The 19,172-nt window shown below is 43.5% G+C and overlaps 1 protein-coding gene across 2 annotated transcripts in view; it reads left to right on the top strand.

Annotated features, from left to right (window-relative positions):
* SPATA13 (spermatogenesis associated 13) overlaps positions 1 to 19,172 on the top strand; it is a 106,785-nt gene that overhangs the window by 9,928 nt on the left and 77,685 nt on the right. Inside the window, exon 1 of one of the 2 annotated variants that reach the window (XM_018056563.1) lies at positions 11,029 to 11,438. The exons of the other annotated variant lie outside the window; for it this stretch is intronic. The gene's annotated coding sequence lies outside the window, so the exon portion shown is untranslated. Of the gene's footprint in view, positions 1 to 11,028; positions 11,439 to 19,172 lie in introns of those variants that run through there. 2 annotated transcript variants of the gene reach the window in all.

The following is a 19,172-nucleotide window of genomic DNA, read 5'->3' as shown; positions in this document are numbered from 1 at the left end:
AATACCCAGATCCTGGTGCTGGATTGTACGCAAGACTCAGCTGTGGTGTGTAGGTGGTTTTCTTTAGCTGGAGTGACTTTGGTACGAGTCAACATCTGACACACAGGAGGCAAGAGTTGGCAGAAAAGAGTGGGGATTTGAGAGTTCAATCAGTATGGAATTGTATTCTTCGGGAGTTTTGCATTCTTGGTAATCTTTAAGATTTTTTTAAAAAGCTGAAATTATTGTAGACTCACATGCATAGTATAATGCAGCGATATTTATATGATGTGGATAACATCATGGCTCGGATGTTGACACTGATGTGCGTGCACGCATGCTCAGTTGCTTTAGTCATGTTTCACTCTTTGCAACCCTATGGACTATACCCTGTCAGGCTCCTCTGTCCGTGGAATTCTCCAAACAAGAATACTGGAGTGGGTTGCCATGCCCTTCTCTAGGGGATCTTCCCAACCCAAGGATCGAATCCACATCTCTTGCGTCTTCTGCATTGGCAAGCAGAGTCTTTACCCACTGAGCCACGTGGGAAGCCCGTTGACCTTGCTACGTGAAGATAAATAGCTTCTCCATCACCAAAAAGGTTCTTTGTGTTGTCCTTTTATATCCACACCCACTTCCCTCATGCCCCTACTCCTTCTTTTGCCTCTAGCAACCACTAATTTTTCCTGCCTATAATTTTATTTTCAAAAATGTTATAAAATTGGAATCATACTGTATGTTAGGTATTGCTTTTCTTACTCAACACACTGCTCTGAAGATGATACTACTCCTTCATTAGATATGTGTGGCTTGCAAATATGTTCTAAGTTTGATAAAGTCTAATTTATTGGTTGTTTTTCCTTTTTTATGGATTATCCTTTTGGTGTCAAGTCTGCCTAGCCCTAGGTCTTGAAGATTTTTCTTCTAGTGTTTTTTAAGTTTTATAGTTTTACATTTAAGTCAATGACTCATTTGAGTTGGCTTTCATATAAGGTGTGAGATGTAGGTTGTGTTTTTTTGTGAGATTTTTGTTTGTTTGTGGTTTTTGCCTGTAGATGTCTAATTGCTCTAGCCCCCTTTTTTTGTTAGAAAGGCTATGCCTTTTCTATTCAGTGATTTTTGCATTTTTATCAAAAATTAGTTGGGCATATTTGTGTAGGTCTGTTTCTAAGTTCTCCTTTCTGTTGCATTGAGTGATGTGTCTCAGCCAACATCACAGTCTTGATTACTATAGCTTTGAGTATTGAAATTGGGTGGACCAATTCATCCCAGCTTATTCTTTTTCAACATTGTTTTAGCTATTCTAGTTCCTTTTGCTCTCATATAAATTTTTGAATGATCTCATATCTGCTAGAATTTGGGGAGAACTGGCATCTTTACTATTTTGAATCTTCCAGTCTTCCATTTTTTTCATCAGTATTGTGCAGTTTTAAGCATATAATTTCTGTTCATGTTTGCATAGATTTCACTTTTGAACACTCGTAAATGGTATTGTGTTTTTTATTTCAATGCCCATGTGTTCATTGCTATGTAGAAATACAGTAAAAAAAATTGTGTTTGTGTTTAACTTGTGTTCTATAACCTTGTAGAGCTCATTGATTTTGGTTCTAGGGTTTTTTTGTGTGGATTCCTTAGGACTTCCTATGTGGATAATTATGTCATCTGCAAATAGGGATGATTTAATTTCTTTCTTTCTAAACTGTATACCTTTCATGTACTTCTCTTGCATTATTGAACTGGCTAGAACTTCTTGCACTATGTTGAATAAGAGTGTGAGAGCAAATGTCCTTGCCTCTTTCTGATCTTAGAGGGCATCCTGTCTTTTCACGATTAAGTGTAATGTTAGCTGTAGGTCGTTGGCAGATATGCCTTATCAAGTTGAGGAAATTGAGCTCTTCTTTTTTTTTAAACGATGACTGAACTTTATCAAGTGTTTTTCTCCATCAATTGAGATGATTATGATTTTTTAGCCTGTTAATATAATGAATTATATTGATTAATATATCAAATATTGGACCAGTGGATTCCTGAAATAAACCCAAATGGAACCCACTTGATCGTGTGTGTAATTATTTTTATATATTGCTATCCAACTGAACTGAACTGATCCCTGGAGAAGGAAATGGCAACCCACTCCAGTATTCCTGCCTGGAAAATCCCATGGATGGAGGAGCCTGGTGGGCTGCCATCCATGGGGCTGCAGAGAGTGAGACACAACTGAGCAACTTCACTCACTCCACTCACTCATATTCGCTTAGGTTTTATTAAGCGTTCTTATGTCTATATTCATGAGAGATCTTGGTCTGTAGTTGGATTTTTGTTTGTTTGGTTTTGTTAGTGTTGTAGGGTACTATCTTTATCTAATTTTGGTATCAGGGTAATACTAGCTTCATACAATGTCTAATCACAGAAAATGCCTTTCATTTCCTGGGTGACTAAGGATGCAATTAGTGTTAATTCTTTTTTAAACATTTGGTAGAATTCTTCAGTGAGATTTCTTCTTAGTTTTGAAATGACAAATTCAGTTTCCATAATGGTTAATGTCTGTTGAAGTTATCTATTTCATACTGTATTAGATGTGGTAGTTTTTGTTTTTTGAGCACGTGAACCATTTTCTCTAAGTTGTCCAATTTTTTGTGTGTCGAGTTGTTCATAGTACTCTCTTACTATCTTTTTTTTTCTTTTCTTACTATCTTTTTGATGTCTGCAGGGAGGGTAGTGTTATCTCATCTCATTCCTAATATTGGTATATTGTTTCTTCTATCTTTTTTTTTTTCCCTTGGTCAATCTTGTTAGGAAGTTTATTGACTTTATTAATCTTTTAAAAGAGCTAGCTCTTAGTTTTACTGATTTTTGCTATTTATCTGCTTTCTTTTCTATCTGCTCTTACCTTTGTTACTGATATTTCTTTCCTTTTGCTTGTTTTGGGTTTATTTTGTCTTTTTCCTACGTTCTTGAAGTGGGAATTTAGACTACTGATTTGAGTTCTTTCTTATTTTCTTATGTATTTATTTAATGCTGTAATTTTTCCTCAGAGCACTGCTTTAGCTCTGTCCTGTAAATTTTGATATGTCACATTTAATTTTTATTTTTATTCAGTTAAATGTCTTTTTAAAATTCCTCTCTAGACTTCCCCTTTGACCTGTGGGTTATTTTTTTAATTAATTAATTAATTAATTTTACTTTACAATATTGTATTGGTTTTGCCATACATTGACTTGAATCCACCATGAGTGTACATGTGTTCCCCATCCTGAACCCCCCTCCCACCTCCCTCCTCATCCCATCCCTCTGTTCATCCCAGTGCACCAGCCCCGAGCACCCTGTATCATACATCAAACCTGGGTTGGCAATTTGTTTTACATATGATAATTTACATGTTTCAATGCCATTCTCCCAAATCATCCCGCCCTCGCCCTCTCCCACAGAGTCCAAAAGACTGTTCAGTACATCTGTGTCTCTTTCGCTGTCTCGAATACAGGGTTATCGTTACCTTCTTTCTAAATTCCATATATATGTGTTAGTATACTGTATTGGTGTTTTCCTTTCTGGTTTACCTCACTCTGTATAATAGGCTCCAGTTTCATCCACCTCATTAGAACTGATTCAAATGTATTCTTATTAATGGCTGAGTAATATTCCACAGTGTATATGTATGACTTGTGGGTTATTTAAAAGTATGTTTAGTTTCCAGATGTTTGGAAAATTTCCTCACATCTGTTATTGATTTTCAGTTTATTCCCTTATGGTTGGAGAATGCATTCTGTATGATTTCAGTTAAGCGTTTTTGAAGTTGGTTTTATAGCCTGGGATATTGTCTGTCTTGATCTATGTTCCGTGTGCTATGAGGAGAATATATTCTGCTGTTGTAGGGTGGAGTGTACTGTGCCTTTCTAATCCTGTTGTTAATGCTTTTAATCCTGAAATGGAGTATTTTGTTTTAAATATTTTTTGGTGAAAATAAGGAGACTGAAAATCCATAATAATCCATATTGTTAATTTAGGGCAACTTTGACAACCATCCAAGGGGAGGGTAGAGTTTATATTCTCTATTGGAAATGTGGGTACCAGAGGGCCATTTCATTACACTGTTGTGTTAGGATTAGAAAGACTGACGAAAACCGTCCTAAATCTCAATCAAAATTAGAGGTCAGGTAGCTGGAGGTGCTGACCAGGACTGGAGGTATTTCAAGATTGGTTGGGTTTCTTCTTGTTGATTAGTTTTTATTAGTTAACTAACTCACTGCTTACTAAGTATTCAGTCTTTAATTAGATCTAGAGCAGAGTGATGGGTTATTGATATAAAGCTATATTTTTAATCTATTCTGAAAAACATGTTGAGTAATTCCTCTGTTCCAGACGTGGTGCTAGCTCTTGAGAATATAAAAATTAACTAGAGAGACATGGACTCAAGTATTTTTTATTCTCCCACAGAAGAAAACCTAGAAATCTCAATGGCTTCCATAAAGACTGATTGCTGGGAAACCGAAGAGTAAATTAAATTTTGAAGATTGTTTTAGTTTCAGATGACACAACTTAAATTTGAGAAACAATGTTAAGTGTGCCATGCGGAGAAGCTGTTTTTATCCCGTGGTTGTAGAGTCACATTCAGTTAAAAACCTGGCCCTTCTTGCAGGTCTCCCGAGTGCCACGCACTGAAGTAGGTGCAGGGAGTCTGGATTTGCTCAACCCCGGCTGTACGCTTTCTTTCTTCAGTCTGTTAAAAAATAGAGGCCAAGTATAAATTTCATACTTTACATCCATTTTTATGTGTTGTTTCTTAAGAAATAGAAGCTTCCATGTATAGTAAAAAAATAGAAGCTTCCATGTATAGTTATAGTAACATAGCTATATAAAGAATATCTACATAAGTGCTGTTGGATTTAAGTACAAACAGATCTGGTATCAGTGTCAATACTGACGTTACCTCACGTCGTTGTGTAAACACACCGTTAGTTTAACCTGTTTAACCAGGTACAGTTACAGAAGGGCAGCAAAGACCTTACTCTATTACATGTAACACAGCACGAAGTGAGAAAATGCAGTTAAATATATCACAGTGGTTGCTCTCCTTTTCCCTATGGCATCGTAGTTTTCCTCTAGCATCTCTTTTTCAGATCACAAAAGCACGTTATTTCCCAGAAAACCACTTGCTTTGATTAATGGGGCCAGGCCAGTCCAAGGACAGAGTAAGCACATGGGAACCTGGCTTGATCCCTGGAGAAGGTCCTGTCTTCTTTCTCTCTCCTTGTAGCTCTTTAATTTCATTACCGTGTTTCCTGGTAAGTCACTAAGGAAGCTCCAAGTATCTAAATAAATGGTAGGTGATTGGTTGATGAGCTATTAATGGTTGAGAATAATAGGCTCAAACTTTATTTTTTATCATGTCATTAAAGAACATCCTCTTTCTTCCTAGTATAAAAAGAAAGTGGGAAATGCTCTACTTGACTGCTTTTATTCTTCCTCTGTTAATCGCAGTGTGGTGGGATGGACTCTGCTTTGCTGCCCTGATTCACTGTTGCTTTTAACTGTGATATCAAGTTCTTAGAGATATTTGGAAGAAAGACATCAAATGCCCTTACAACAGCTTGGGCGCGCATCCATTGGTCTGGCTGGCACGGTGAGCCTTAGACAAATCAGGTGACTTCTTGGAGCCTCGTTGTTCCCCTGTCTGTGCAGTGAATCTGGGTGATGATAAGGGACCCCCTCCTCCCTACTTAGTCGCAGATGTTTCCATTGTCATCTCTAGTCTGCGAGCTCCAGGGGAGTGAGAGCTGTTGGGCAGGAACAGAGACACAGAGAACGGACTTGTGGGCCCAGCAGGGGGAGGAGAAGGAGGGATGAATGGAGAGAGTGGCACTGACGTATGCCCATGTGTAAAACAGACAGGCAGTGGGAAGCTGCTGGGTAGCATAGGAAGCCCAGCCTGGTGCTCCGTGATAACCTAGAGGGGTGGGCTGGGGAGGAGGTGGGGGCAGGAGGTTCAAGAGGGAGGGGACATATGTATGCTTATGACTGATTCATGTTGTTGTACGGCAGATGCCAACACAATATTGTAAAGCAATTATCCTCTGATTAAAAATAAAAATGAAAAGAGAACGAATTGACCGTACACCTGAAACTAACACAACACTGTTAATCGATTATAATCCACAGAAAATAAAAATTAAACAAAGGGATGAGTTGACAGCACAGCAAAGCCAGCAGCCTCACTTGCTTCTTTTTTAAACAGCTTTGTGAAGTATACTTGGCATATATACGGTTGTCATCATCCAGAGTCACTGCACAGACAGGGGACAGTGCGGTTCCAGGAAGTCACCTAATTTATCTAAGACATACTGTGTATACACCCAGCGTACACACACTACTATGTATAAAATCGATAACCAACAAGGACTACTGTGTAGCAGGCAGAATCATACTCAACATTTTGTAATAACTTGTAAGGGAAAAGAATCTGGAAAATAGTAGGTATATATGTGTATATGGAATCACTTTGCTCTGCAGTTGAACACAACTGTTGTTGTTCAGTTGCTCAGTCATGTCCAACTCTTTGCTGTGACCCCGTGGACTGCAGCATACCAGGCTTCCCTGTCCCTCACTGTCTTGCAGATTTTGCTCCATTGAGTTGATGATGCCATCCAAGCATCTCATCCTCTGTCATCCCCCTTCTCCTCCTGCCTTCAGTCTTTCCCAACGTCAGGGTCTTTTCCAGTGAGTCAGCTCTTCGCATCAGGTGGCCAAAGTATTGGAGCTTCAGCTTCAGCATCAGTCCTTCCAATGAATGTTCAGGGTTGATTTCCTTTAGGATTGACTGGTTTGATCAACATGATTGTATGTCAATTAAAATATATATATATAATTGATATACCTTACCTCTCATCCATTTAAAGTGAGGAATTGTTTTTAGTATATTTAGAATCATGCCAGTCATCATTGCAGTCAATTTGAGAACACAAGAAGAAATCCTCATGCCCACTAACAGTCACTCCTCTTTTCCCCCCAAACCTCCAGTAGTTTGTGCTATTAGCACCACTAAATAATGACTTATATCTGATGGCTTAAGCTCCTAAAAAGAGAGTGGAAAAAGTTGGCTTAAAGCTCAACATTCAGAAAACTAAGATCATGGCATCTGGTCCTATCACTTCATGGCAAGTAGATGGGGAAACAGTGGAAACAATGGCTGACTTTATTTTTCTGGGCTCCAAAATCACTGCAGATGGTGATTGCAGCCATGAAATTAAAAGATGCTTACTCCTTGGAAGGAAAGTTATGACCAACCTAGACAGCATATTGAAAAGCAGAGACATTACTTTGCCAACAAGGGTCCATCTAGTAAGGCTATGGTTTTTCCAGTGGTCATGTATGGATGTGAGAGTTGGACTATAAAGAAAGCTGAGCGCTGAAGAATTGATGCTTTTGAACTGTGTTGCTGGACAACACTCTTGAGAGTCCCTTTGACAGCAAGGAGATCCAACCAGTCCATCCTAAAGGAGATCAGTCCTGGGTGTTCATTGGAAGGACTGATGTTAAAGCGAAAACTCCAATACTTTGGCCACCTGATGCAAAGAGCTGACTCATTTGAAAAGACCCTGATGCTGGGAAAGATTGAGGGCAGGAGGAGAAGGGGACGACAGAGGATGAGATGGTTGGATGGCATCACTGACTCAATGGACATGGGTTTGGGTGGACTCCGGGAGTTGGTGATGGACAGGGAGGCCTGGCGTGCTGCGGTTCATGGGGTCACAAAGAGTTGGACACGACTGAGCGACTGAACTAGACTAAGCTCCTTTTAGAGAATGAAGCTGATATTAGCCATATTTAATACACATATTCAATATTTCTCCAATAAATTAACCATGTTCTAATATGTATTTGAAATAATAGATAATTTGGTTCAATATCTTAATTTTAATGGCTGATTAGCTGAAATTTTTCCTTATTAAATTCTCTGACAAAGGAGCATTCTTCCCACCCCCCCCCCCCCAATAATTCCTTGGAATGTCTCTGGAAGCTCTTATAGAAGACTTTCAATTTCCCTTGAGGAAATGCTAGAGGTCGTGGGCTGCAGAATCAGCCAGTCTTGGTCCGAGTCCCCCTGCTTCCTCACCTGCCGCCCAGGATGGGGACCTGCTACCCTGGACTCTTCTGAGAATTCCGAGAGGCTCTGCAGAGGAGTGCATAGCACAGCTGCTGGCGTTTAGGAGGAGCTGAAGGCTCCGGGATGGTGCGCTCATATTCCTCATGAGTACCTTGTATAGTCTGGCAGCCAGTAAATGCCTGAGTGAAAGGCGGTGTTGAAATTATTCACCTACTTGTGGAAAACTCCTCTGTGGGCTTTTCTTCCCTGTAAGAGGAATCCTGCCTTGTGAAGGAGTCCAGGCTGGGTGACGTGCCACCTGTCTCTAGGATCCTGCCTGAGGCTCTTAGAGGCAGGCAGCTTCCTCCCCTGCCCTCGGTGGGAAGATGAGTTTAGTGCGGCTTCAGTGCTGTGATTTGATGGTCCTGTCTGTATCTTTCCTTAAGCTGTATCCCTTACTTTGTCAAAACCTTCATTTCTAGTTATCTGGGGTGCTACTGCTACTGCTAAGTCACTTCAGTCGTGTCCGACTCTGTGCGACCCCGTAGACAGCAGACCACCAGGCTCCCCCATCCCTGGGATTCTCCAGGCAAGAACACTGGAGTGGGTTGCCATTTCCTTCTCCAATGCATGAAAGTGAAAAGTGAAAGTGAAGTCGCTCAGTCGTGTCCGACTCTTAGCGACCCTATGGACTGCAGCCCACCAGGCTCCTCATTCCATGGGATTTTCCAGGCAAGAGTACTGGAGTGGGGTGCTACTAATGGGGTTAAATTTAGTTTGCTGTGCAGGTTTGAGATGTATTAGAAAACTCACTGTGCCGTTGTGCTTTGTTACACAGGTCCATTAAATAAGGCCTAGTCCATCCAAACAAAACTGATGAGACCCCCGGGGGTGGGGCGGGTACCACGGTGACTGTCCAGGCACTGCTCTCTGTGCTGGCAGGGTGGTGGAGGTGCTGGGGGGTTGTGGAGTGGAGCAGGGGGGAGGAAGGGAGCTCAAAGAGCAGGTGTTAACTATATTGCTACATTTGAGATTAGGGTGTGTGGAGCTTCTCAAGAAAGACATCTACCCACATAGGTTTCTTACTCATGGTAACTTACGAGCAAAGGTAGAGAAAGAGTCCTACCTGCACGCACGACTTCCTAGTGATAAGGTTAAAGCCTTTTTCTGAGTTTCTATTTCCGGTATCCTGTAAGGCTCTCTCTGTCTTACTAGATCTAAATCTCTTCATCTCATTTTCCGTTATGTGCATGTTGAGATTGTTTTAGCCTCAACAGAGGGCCGAGTGTTTCAAAAATCAGATAAATTGAACATACATTTTCAACTGTAAATCAACTATAATGAATACGGATTTTCTTCAGGGCAGACATGATTCTTCTCTGTGGAAAATGCCACCAGAGCAAACCAGGATGAAGGCAGAACTGGGAACAATGGACCGAGAGTCCTCACTCCGTAAGCTTAGTGCTCAGAACTATTTCTGCGTGGAAAGTTTTCAGAGATCAAATCAAGGCTTTTACTGCTTTGCCGTGTTCTCCACTGGCTGGCGGTGGCCTTACCTTCGGTGCACCTGGGCTGAGGAAGGAAGAGAGGGGACCCACATGTCCTCTCCACGCTGGGGCTGGGAATTTGGAGCATTTGTTCAAATCCTGGTTTTGCCCTGAGTTTGTGTGATTTTTAAGATGATCATGTGTGTGTCCTCTGAAATGGGGCTACCTGGGTTTTGCATGTCTTAGTTCGGTCCCTGCATAAAGCAGTGAGCAGACATTAGCACTCCCACCCTGTGAAGGAGACTAACTTGGGGAGGTTAGGTAACTTGTTAAAAGTCACCCAGAAAAGCTAATTTCCTTCCCAGGACTATCATGAGAAGTTACACAGGGTGCTAAGTGAGGAGTCACTGGCAACTTCTTTTTTTAAATATTACAAATCATTCAGATTTTTTTTTAAAGCCATAACCTGTGGCATGTGGGATCTAATTTCCGCGACTAGGGTTCAAACCTGTACCCCCCATGCTGGAAGGCGGAGTCCTAACCACTGGTCCACCTGAGTGGTCCTCATCCAGTTTTATTAATTAACATATATCAAGTTCCCACATAGCCCAAGTAAACCTTTAACAGTCCACCTATGAGTCTCTGACAAAGATTACAGGATTTCAGAAAGATTCCTTTTCTTCTGATGGAATGACGTGAGACATGTGATTTATAATGGTTTACAAAATGGAGACTACTTATTTAGTAAACACAGATGTACATTAATTTAATTTAATTTTTTAAAAACTAGCCGATCAACAAACAATGCTGTGATAGTTTCAGGTGAACAGGGAAGGGACTCAGTCATACATATGCATGTATCCATTCCCCAAACTGCCCTCCCAGCCAGGCTGCCACGTAGCATCGAGCAGTTTCCTGTGCTGAGCGGTAGGTCCTTGGTGGTTGTGTGTGTGTAATCAGTGCTTGGTTGTCGCCGACTCCTGGTGACCCCACGGACTGTAGCCCGCCAGCATCCTCTGTCCATGCAATTTTCCAGGCTAGAATACTGGAGTGGGTTGCGGTTTCCTTCTCCAGAGGATTTTTCCGACCTAGGGATCGAGCCTGTGTATTGGGTCTCCAGCACTGGCAGGTGGGTCCTTCACCACTGCACTCCCTAAGAAAGCCCCCAAAGAAAGAAAGGCATGTAGTGATTTTGAGAGTTAAATTATATTCATTATTGTTTTTAAATCATCTCAAATAATGACTAGCTGCTTCTTTATTCATGGCAAGTACTGACAGCCTGTATGAGTGGCTGATTGTGAATAGGTATCTGGGCTCTGTGCTCCCTGAGAATGACTCATTTTGAGAAATCAGAGTTAAACTCATTTGGGTGTTGAAATTCCATACAGAAAATCCTCTGGGAGGAATTTTTGGTTCTACCTGAACCCAAGTAGTCAGACTGCTTTTGTTCTGAAACCCAAGCCATGCAGCTGGAGAGAACCCAGCCCTGTTGACTGGGTCAGAGGTGGGTCCAGCCGTCAGCATCCACACGCCTGCCGCCTGGTCCTAAGCAAGAGCCCGACACAGCGGGAAAGCGGGGAAAATGCCGCACTGCCAAGATTACCACTTTCTTGCTGTTGTTGTCAGTTTGGGTTTTTCTGAAGTATATATTTAACTTGTTGATTTTTTTTCTCTCTGATGTGTAATTGTTGTTACACATTAACTTAATGCCAGGCCGCAGCACAAACCTACAAATCACACTGGTGGGTTTTTGTGTTCCGCACAGGACAAAGTTCAAAGCTCTGATAATTTCATGGTCTGAGCTCTCCCGTGGAGCCACCAGGACCTAGAATAAATTCATCCCTACTGTGTGTTGTACAACCCTGGTGGTGGCCTTTTGAAGACCTGGAAAGGTAGGATGGGCCCCAACTGCCGTTTTTTAAATGCAATAGCTCTTTTGTTATCTTAATGGAGATTGGAGTTAAAGGAAAACCCATTATTTTTGTTCTGAGTCCAAAGTCAAGTGGTGGCATGTACCAAAAGTGAGGGATGCTTTACTGCTACAGGATTTGAGTGGACATATGAGTTGTTCCCTGGAGAAGGGCATGGCTACTGGCTCCAGTATTCTTGCCTGGAGAATTCCACAAACAGAGGAACCTGGAGGGGTACAGCCCATGGGATTGCAAAGAATCAGATATGGCTTAGCAATCAACACTTTTTTTTTTTTTAATGAGTTTTTCCACCAGGAAGAGCTCATAATTTTCAGGGCAGGCGCTGGGAGTCAGTCTTTTGAAAAGTGCGTTCGTTTTACATTGCATTTTGCTTCTCCGGGGACCTACTCTGTAATTGTGTTCATTATCAATCTGGGCATTCTCCCCGTTTATGTAATGTAATATAAGCCTTTCCTAACAATGCAGACCAGGGCACCTCACTGTGATGTGTGTTTGTGGCACTAAGTAGGTGCTAGTTTGTGTGACCAAAGATTATACCATAAATGCTTTTGTTTGTAACTGTTCCCAGAGTGCCTGATAGGCACTAAATAGTAAAATTTTATTGCTTTGCTTTATGAAAGATTTTTTTCATAAGGGATTTTATTTATTGGCAACGTTCTGTTGTGTGTATGATTTTTCTAGGGGCCTGTAATTTAGATTTTTCTGACTCAAGGCTATAATTTATTCCAAAGCTACTTGAAAATCCATTCTGTAAGAAATAAACCAGTGCAGAGAATTGAAAGACTGAGATTTGAAAGAACCAAATTTCAGTTAGCACTTGGATTTTACCTCTGAAAGGAGTTCCTTCTTTAATTTTGAGTCCACCAGTAGCCCATTATTTTTGACATCGTGATTATTGACAGTTCTGCATATCTAGTCTTTGAATATGTTCTCATTTTGCAAATCTGCTCCTTGAAAGAAAAGCCATGACAAACCTAGACAGTGCATTAAAAAGCAGAGACATCACTTTGCTGACAAAGGTCCATCTAGTTAAAGCTATGTTTTTTCCAGTAGTCATGTATGGATGTGAGAGTTGGACTATAAAGAAAGCTGAGCACTGAAGAATTGATGCTTTTAAACTGTGGTGTTGGAGAAGACTCTTGAGAATCCCTTGGACTGCAAGGAGATCTAACCAGTCAATCCTAAAGGAAATCAACCCTGAATATTCATTGGAAGGACTAATGCTGAAGCTGAAGCTCTCATACTTTGGCTACGTGATGTGAAGAGCCAGCTCATTGGAAAAGACCCTGAAGCTGGGAAAGATTGAGGGCAAGAGGAGAAGGAGGCAACAGAATGAGATGGTTGGATGGCATTATCGACACAATGGACATGAGTGTGAGCAGGCTCTGGGAGATGGTGAAGGTCAGGGAAGCCTGACCTGCTGCTGTCCATGGAGTGGCAAAGAGTCAGACATGACTGAGCAACTGAACAACAAAAACAACGCGAGTCATTTGTCTTCACACACAAAGCATTGCATTTTAACGGTTGCTTGAGGCATTTTGTTGAAGGTCTTTAATTATTGAAATTTAATAGTTTCTTCCAGAGAGGCAGACCTGATATGAGAGAGAGAGAGAGAGAGAGACAAAGGACATGCTTGGTTTTAGAGAATCATCTCATATGGGGCTGGCAAGAGCACAGTCTGTAGGCAGCTGGCCAGGCTGGAGATTCCAGCCAGAGTCGATGTTGCAATCTTGCACCAAAGGCAGTCTGGAGGCTGGATCCCTTCCTGCTTGGGGGACCTCAATCTTGTAAGGCCATCTACTGATTGCACAAGGCCCACCTACCTTATGGAGGGTCATCTGCTTGCCTCAGAGTCTCCTGATTTCACTGTTAATCACATTAAAGTGTGCTTTCAGGGCAACATCTAGACTAGTGCTTGACCAAATAACTAACACCATGGCCCCGTGAAGTGGACACATGACGTAACCATCACCACCTCCCAATGGGGAGAGAGTTGGGTTCTCAGTTTCCCTGTGTGGACACTAAAAAGCCCTCTCTCTTCCACCTGCTCACATGAAGAAGAATTAACTTCAAGGTAAAAGTAGAAAATTAGGAAGCTGGGGAGTGACTAGGAAAATGTGATGCCTCACCAGCGATTGGAAATTAGTGGTGCAACTAGGGACAGAAGTTGAGAGCATGTCAAGGATATGCCAAGGTCATGTACTGGGAGTGTAGGGGCTGAAAGTGACCTTCAGACAGCGAGAGGTGTGGGGGGTGGAATAGCAGCAGCAACAGCCCAGTAAAACTGATGGGCAGAGCCCGGAGGTGGCTGGACCCTTGGGAGCCATGGAGACCTCCATGAGCCCTGGGCCCGGTCCCCTGAGACCTGCATGCAGACAGAACCTCAGCAATGCCTCCGATTGAGGGCTGCAGTTGACATGACTTTCTGTTGGCATCAGGGTCTGAGTCAGGCTTCTACGCTCAGCTCCCTCGCTGGAGAGAAGTTACCTACCAGGATTCTGCAGCATTGGGTTTCAGGAAGCGACAGCAAATCCTGGTGATGGAGTGGGCACGTTTGTCTTCTGTGCGGAAAGTACAGGTTTTCCAGAGGTCCTCCATGGGGCAGCTTGTTTGAAATGGGCAACAGAACTATTGGGGAAAAAAATCCATCTTGAAATGGAGGAAAAAAAGAAAGCAATTCAAGAGGTAGGGTAGGAAATCGTATGCATTGGGTGCTTATGTGTCCTCAGGAAATTCTAATCAGCTAATTTATCAAGGAGGTGATTCTGTCACACTTGATTTGCTGTTCAGTTAAAAGGGCCTTCGTGTGGGTTAGACGGGTAGGAGCGGGTTTGTGCAAACGGGGTGGGATCAACAAAGAGCCTTTTATAATCCTTTCCTCTGGGAGGCCGTTCCGGCAGGCGCTGGGCTCTCTGTTGAGACACTGGCAGGAGACTACTTTTTTCAAGGCAGCGTCACCTGTGCTGCCCCTGGTCACGTGCTTCCAGGCTCTCAGACCCAGGAATCCCTTCACTGTCCCAGGAAAGAGGAGGGGAGCAGGCAAACCCAGACCTCTTCTCTGAGGCCTCAGGTTACACGGGGGCCATGCCCGGAGTTCCCGGAGGCCCTCGAGGGCCCAGGGGCTGCCTGGTCCTCTGCAGCCTCCTCTTCCAGAAGTTTGGCAGAAGCATGGGTGGAGGGCAGCCACCCATGCGGCCTCATCCTCGTAGAGTTTCCGAGCATCGCAATGAGATAGTCATCAGGGGATGGTGGTCCATGGGAGAAGTCCAGAGGGGACCACAGAGGCCCCTCTTCCCGTCTGTGGGTCCACATTTAGGTCAGCAGCGGGGTCCCCCACGGTGCCTCCTGGTCTTTGCTGCCTCCAGTTACATGGACTGTGCAGCCCCCGCTGCACACTGAGAGGGGCCCTAAAGGGCAGATTCTAGAGTAATGAGACCTGGTTGTACGTGGAGCTGACGTGCAGTTGTGTCAGGCGAGTGCCCACATGTGCAGTGGTTTAAATGTGCGTTTCTCAGTGCCCTCAACCTCTGTCATTCAAAACAGGATTTTTTTTTTTTTTTTTTAAAGAAAGGAAAGTCCACATAACTAAAATCACCCTGAGATTTCCCTCTCCCTCGTGGCCTGCAGGAGCAGGGCAGGACCTGGACAGGAGGGTCCCGGGCCCTTTGTGGGAGGTGGGATGTGGCCGGCGGGTGGCACGGGCTCCCAATATTGCTGCAGTTGTTTCCTTTGGATGTTTGAATCATTCATGGGCTGTGGGAAGGGACTGCTGATTTTTCATCCTACCTTCCCCTCACGTGACTTTATAAAGGACGGTTATTTCACATCTTCTAAACCAGAACTGTGGTCCTGACGATGACTGCATAGGCGTTCAGACTAAGCTGGCCGCTGGGCCAGGCTGAAAGGACAGGGACTTCCCCTTCCTGGCACCTAAGTATCTGTGGCCGACTCACTTGTGCGCTGTTTAAAAATTCCACCTGCTTAACGCATGTGGAGTCTTCACCTGCTGGGCATGAATCAGTGATTTCCTCTATCCTCCCCAAGATCAGTTGCAGGCTGCTTATTTGTTGTCATAGGAGGTGAAACAGTGTCTCTTGTGAAGATGAATTACGGCTGAATTCGTGGGAAGTGAGCACTTGTTCAGTCCCTAAGTTGTATCCAACTCTTTGCAACTCCATGAACTGCAGCATGCCGGGCTGCCCAGTCCTTCACCATAAAAGTTTCCCCAGCCTTTCCCCGCCGCACCCGCCCCCGCCCCCCACCCCACCCCCAGCCTCTGACAACCGCTGGTCTGCTTTTAGTCCCCATGGATTTGCCCATTCTTGGCATTTTGTTTAAATGGAATGGCATAATATGTTGCCTGTTGGGACCAGCTCCTTTCACTTAGGACAATATTTTCAGTGTTCATCCATGTGTAGTAGGTATTAGTGCTTCTTTTTATGAAAAGGAATGTTCAGATCTGGGGGTATGTTATATTTGGCTTATTCCTCCTCCCCCAGTGGATGGATATGTGGTTTGTTTCCACTTTTTAACTGTTAGGAATAATGTTGCTGCAAACACTCATGTATGAGTTTTTGTGTGGACTTGTTTGCAGTTCTCTTGGGAACACCTAGCAGTGGAATTGCTGAGTCATATGATAACTTTATGTTTCATATATTTTTTTTAGAAACTGCCCAACTGTTTTGTAAGGTGGCGGCTCCATTTTGCATTCTCATCAGTTGTGTAAGAGGGCTCTGATTGCTCCATGTCTTTGTCAACACTTGTTATTGTCCAGAACAACACAGTATTCTAGAAAACTCCTAATTATGCAGGCACCCATTTTCTGTGAGGTGAGATTTTCTAGGATTTTGGTTTCTTTGTCTTTGTCTTCCAGGCAACTGACCTATTGGTTTCACTTTAACAATATCTAGTTTCACTTCCCTGGGGACGAGAGGGAAGCTGGGAGAAGTTAACCTGGTTAATGTAGGTACATATTAACCCCTGTTAACAAGTTGGCCGAGAAGAAAAGGCTGACTGCATTAGCTCAAGTGGTGTTTTAGATTAATGGCAGGTAGCTCTCTGCAGGACTGGGGCTGTGTTCTCGGCTACTATGGTAATCTGTAAACTTTGTGTCTTCTTTAATATGAATGTTGAAAGTCAATTAGCCGTTTTCTGTATTATCTGAATGACCGCTCTATAGGGAAAACTGCAGCTCAATTTTATCGCCTCAGTTTGCATTTGAACAAGAAATTAAAGTGGCACCATTTAATTTCATGCAGAGTTTTCAAAACCTCTTAAGGAGTCTGGGGTAATATTTCCAAGGCCTTCTACTGTTGCTGAAATGTGGTGAGAGGTGTGCTGGTCAGCATTTCTCTGGGTTTCCTCTGTGGAGCCCCTGTCACCATGGTGAGAAGGAAGATACGCTGCCGTGGAGTGAAGCCTCGGTGTCAAGAGGCTGGTCACCGTGAGGTGTCAGCTCCAGTCTTTAACAGTCATGTGAATTTGCATTCTCTCTTGTGATATTCACATAGTAGCTATCTAACATTTATCTTACTGTAAAACAGTCTTAAAGAACAGTTAAAAATAGCTGCACCTTGAGAATTCCCCGGCTGGGCAGTGATTAAGACCGTGCTTTCATAGCTGAGGGTGTGGGTTCAATCCCTGTTTGGTGAACTAAGACCCCACAAACCATGTAGCGCAGCCAAAAGCAGCAACAAGAAGACAGCTGGGAGGTGTTCTGATTTACGGAGGACAGCTCTGTACCGTCCTTTCTAAGCCATCCGTTTATTTAGTAAATATTTATTGGTCCCCGAACTAGGGATAAAAAAGTGTAGAGATGTTATCCATGTATTTTTTTGTATGAAGGATTCCTTTTATTTTTAATATGGATTTTCTTTGTTTGTTTGTTTTAAACTGATGTACAGTTAATTCACAGCATTGTGTTAGTTTCAGGTGTAAAGCAAAGCGATTCTGTTTTTTGTGTGTGTTCTTCAGATCCTTTCCCTTCTTGATTATTATAAGATATTGCGTGTATTTGCCTGTGTCACTGTCTATATGGTGGTGTGTGTATGTCACTCCCCAAAGAGCCTACAAAGGTGCTCGAGGAAGCAGCACTGGCGCCTGATAGAGCAGCTCAGGCGCAAGGCGAAGTGAACAGGACCAGAGTTGCCTTGGAGACTTGGGGCCGGGGCGCTGAAGTGTTCATTGAAGATGACAGTTTGCAGCTGGGAGGACCTGAGCTTGCTCTGACTTGGGTCACGTGGCCTACTCTTTCTAAGCATCCCTTCGCTCCCCCCAAGGGGGTCAGGCACGGTCAAGTTCTCAGGAATTTCTGGAGCTGGGGCTGTGCTGAGAGGGTGTGGGGAAGAGCTAAGAGTGATCTCCCAGTGGTGCCCCGCCTGGGCCTCCTCCCGGGAGTCCTACCCCCGCTGTGAGGCCCGGGTCCTCAGGTGAGAAGATGGTTGTTAGAGCTGCGGGTGGGGCAGAGACAGGCGTGACCAGACCGCAGATCCTGCACCCGTGGGAGCGTCTGATCTGGGTTGGTCAGAGGGTGAGTGGAGCAGAGGAGATTTTCGAAAGCTCCAGAAGCTAAGTAGGTTCAAGTAGCATACTGCAATCTAACGTCTGTAAAAACAATACAGACGAACGAGAGACAGCAAAGAGTGAAAGCACTCAGAGGGTAGAGAAGCATTTTGAGAAGCATCCGGGGGGTTGGGGTTGCAGAGAGCCAAGTAAAGATGACCGCAGTTCTGGTTTCCTCTTTGCCTCTTTGTTCAAACACGTCTGCCACGGTATGTGTCACTTAATGTTCAGTAAAGGTTGTTTGCGGTCTAAAGAAATCGACACATTAGTAGAAAGTAGCGTATTTTAATGGCACCCAACTCCAGTACTCCTGCCTGGAGAATCCCATGGACGGAGGAGCCTGGTGGGCTGCAGTTCATGGGGTCGCTAAGGGTCAGACACGACTTCACTTTCACTTTCACTTTTCCCTTTCATGCATTGGAGAAGGAAATGGCAACCCACTCCAGTGTTCTTGCCTGGAGAATCCCAGGGACGGGGGAGCCTGGTGGGCTGCCGTCTATGGGGTCTCACAGAGTCGGACACGACTGAAGTGACCTAGCAGCAGTGTATTTTAAGAGACAATAACAGGCATGATTTCTAAATTAGACTGGAGTAGTTAGAGAGAACCAATTTGAGAAGGAGCCCGGTTTGAAGCGAGCATCCAGGTGCCAGTATAGATGGACAGTGATCAGATATATTGGAAAAAGGGGACTCAGTTACTTAGAAACCTTATCTTTGTGGTAGAACTTCTTATTGTTTTAATGTTTTATTATTTTTCAGTCTTTGAAAAAGACCCATGTTTAGAGGAAGAGTTGCTGTTTATTTCTGCTGTCTAAATCTATAACATTTGTATAAGATAGTTAAAAGTGTGTGAGGATAATGACAAAAACTGTTACATAACACAGACTCAGTAGAAAATTACAGAGGAAAAGAGTAATGAGACCATGGTGATTTAATATAGATTAAATGTATCAAAGCGCAATTTTCACAATGTTAAAACACAGGTAACCTGTTAAATCCCTGGTGAGCATGTGTCAGAGACTGACTTACCCCATGAGTGAGGGTAGGGGGCTGGGGTGCTGAGGGCAGGGGACTCAGGGTGCTGGGGGAAGGGGTCAGATAGTCAGGAAAGGCTGAGAGGTTTGCTGAATGGGA

Source organism: Capra hircus, chromosome 12, assembly GCF_001704415.2.
Source record: "Capra hircus breed San Clemente chromosome 12, ASM170441v1, whole genome shotgun sequence".
Taxonomy (NCBI): Eukaryota; Metazoa; Chordata; class Mammalia; order Artiodactyla; family Bovidae; genus Capra; species Capra hircus.
The sequence above is the reverse complement of the archived record's forward strand: the minus strand, read 5'-3'. Positions and strand labels throughout refer to the sequence as shown.